The 2,168-nt window shown below is 35.4% G+C and overlaps 1 protein-coding gene across 1 annotated transcript in view; it reads right to left on the bottom strand.

Annotated features, from left to right (window-relative positions):
* Positions 1-288: 288 nt before the first annotated feature.
* Positions 289-2,168, bottom strand: part of LOC113816835 (uncharacterized) — a 48,651-nt gene continuing 46,771 nt past the window's right edge. The window contains exon 10 of the mRNA XM_070143649.1: positions 289-2,168. This exon is cut by the window's right edge and continues 2,478 nt beyond it. The gene's annotated coding sequence lies outside the window, so the exon portion shown is untranslated.

Here is a 2,168-nt window from a genome sequence, read left to right on the forward strand (position 1 = left end):
AAAAGACCATGCAAAATTAGTATCAACGAGAGCGGATGTTGTTGATTGTTGATCAGTTACACTGGGCCTTGGTCTCCTCTTCTAAGCCTTCCACAACAAAGAGCAAGGGATTGGGGGAGTTAACGCTTCTAGCTGCCAGCGATGACTTGCCTGGTACAAAAATGAAGTGTAATTGTTGCACTGCCCTACCCTGTTACTTCATTTCCATGAAGAATGACGCACCCGCGGATGCAGAGAAAGAGCGCTAACAGAAAAAAATAAGGGAAGGGAAAATCAAGAAAACCTTAATGAAATGGGTTATTCTTTTAATGAAATGGCGTGACAAGTTTGTTTTTCAACTATTTACAAGTTTGTGGGTATGGTGATGATACTGTCAGGTGATACAATAAATTATATGGACTACAATGCACTACACCTCACGAGTGAAGAATTTTGGGATGAGCTACAATCTTTAAAATCATTATCCACAGAGACTCGGCTTCATCATTAGCTTGCCTTATTGGTGATTACAATGAAATATGCAGAGTGGGCGAGATAAATGATTACTAGCCTCGCAAGGTGCAGCTGTAATCCGGAATTCATTTTTATTTATTCATTGATGTTTTTTACCTTTTTTTATTTTTTATTCTTTTTTTTTTTAACTTTATTCTCTACATTCGTTTGCTGCAAAAATGAACTGGGAAGTGCTGTGGACAAATGAAACAAAATACACACAAGCTTAAACTTGAAAATACAAATTGTGATTTTAAAATAAGGAAGATCTTTTTGTTAATTTACCATTAATATACTTCAGTAATGCACTTACATACAAAGAGGACTTTTATATATATCAAACTAGCTTCCGTGCTCATTTCTGCACACACTAACCACTTTCAAAGGTGCTCATAAACAATGCAATGTACATGATATCCTACTGCTCTAATAAAATAGATATCAATAAATTTTGGTTCACACAAAAATCCATGACAAACTATAACATAACACTTAGTGAGTAGAAAAAAATATCAATCAAACAGAATGACGTATTCATGTAGGACACATGTTTGCTGCACATAACAGGACATCCGGACCCCACCAACCTTATTCAAACACATGGCCACTACACTCTTGAACACCCAGAAGATATATTTTTGTCTCCATAATTATCCTAAACAAAAAAAAGAAAAAAAAAATCAAATACAACAGTGGCTGTTTACACAGCGATGATTTGTCCCCATCCAGCATTGATAACTTTCCGGGAACTTTTCATTGTTTGTTACTCTTTTAATATCAGTCTTTAACTTGGGACGATGCGGATGAGGAGAAACCATTATTATTCTTAGCCTATGTAGGTTTTTCTTTAACACAAGGAAATGTACAATTTCTGAGAATGATCTGAGGGTTCATCGTGGGAACTGCAGGTACATATACATCGTAAAAGGAAGAGGTTATTATTCAGTCCATGAAGTCTCCAGTCACTTGGTATAGTGTCTGCAATATGATAACAGACAGTTTCATGTGGTTAAGCCAGAGGATTGGAAGGCCTGATTGTCTAATTCAATTTACCTGACAAACTGTATCAAAAAATAAAGAAATTAGGTCACAAATGCTGCAATTTTATTTTTTTTGATCGAAAACAGACTTCCACTGCCTTAATAATGGGGAAAAATAAACAGTTTTCAAAAATGTAGAAGGTAACCATATCTACTTCCAGCAATGAGATCAGATAATGGGAGTAATGTTACAAAACGCACAACATTGGCCTTGGCAACATGTCCACAAAACTTCTTCCTTATTAATATGAAATGGAAGATAGGTCTTGCAGATTTTACTTCCAAAGCATAAAACTATTCACTCTATTAAATACTCTACTTACTATGCTTAATTTCACACATCTAAACACAAACTAAATAAGCTAGTTTAGGTCAGATCAAACACTTTCACTTTCACTGTCCATCCATTTCCCATCTTTCTTACTCCTTACATTAGTTACGTGTAATTAAAGTTGAAATGGACATGCCACAAAATAAAACTATGCATGTAACATCAATTCCAGGTGTTAAAACTTGGAGGAGAAAAGAAATTGCATTGAGGTAGCAAGCACTTTGGCCATTATGCCAATGCATCATGATACATGCTATGTTCACTGATCTAAATTCTCGCCAGACTCCCGTTCCAATGAAATTCTA

This window comes from Penaeus vannamei, chromosome 31 (genome assembly GCF_042767895.1).
Source record: "Penaeus vannamei isolate JL-2024 chromosome 31, ASM4276789v1, whole genome shotgun sequence".
Taxonomy (NCBI): domain Eukaryota; kingdom Metazoa; phylum Arthropoda; class Malacostraca; order Decapoda; family Penaeidae; genus Penaeus; species Penaeus vannamei.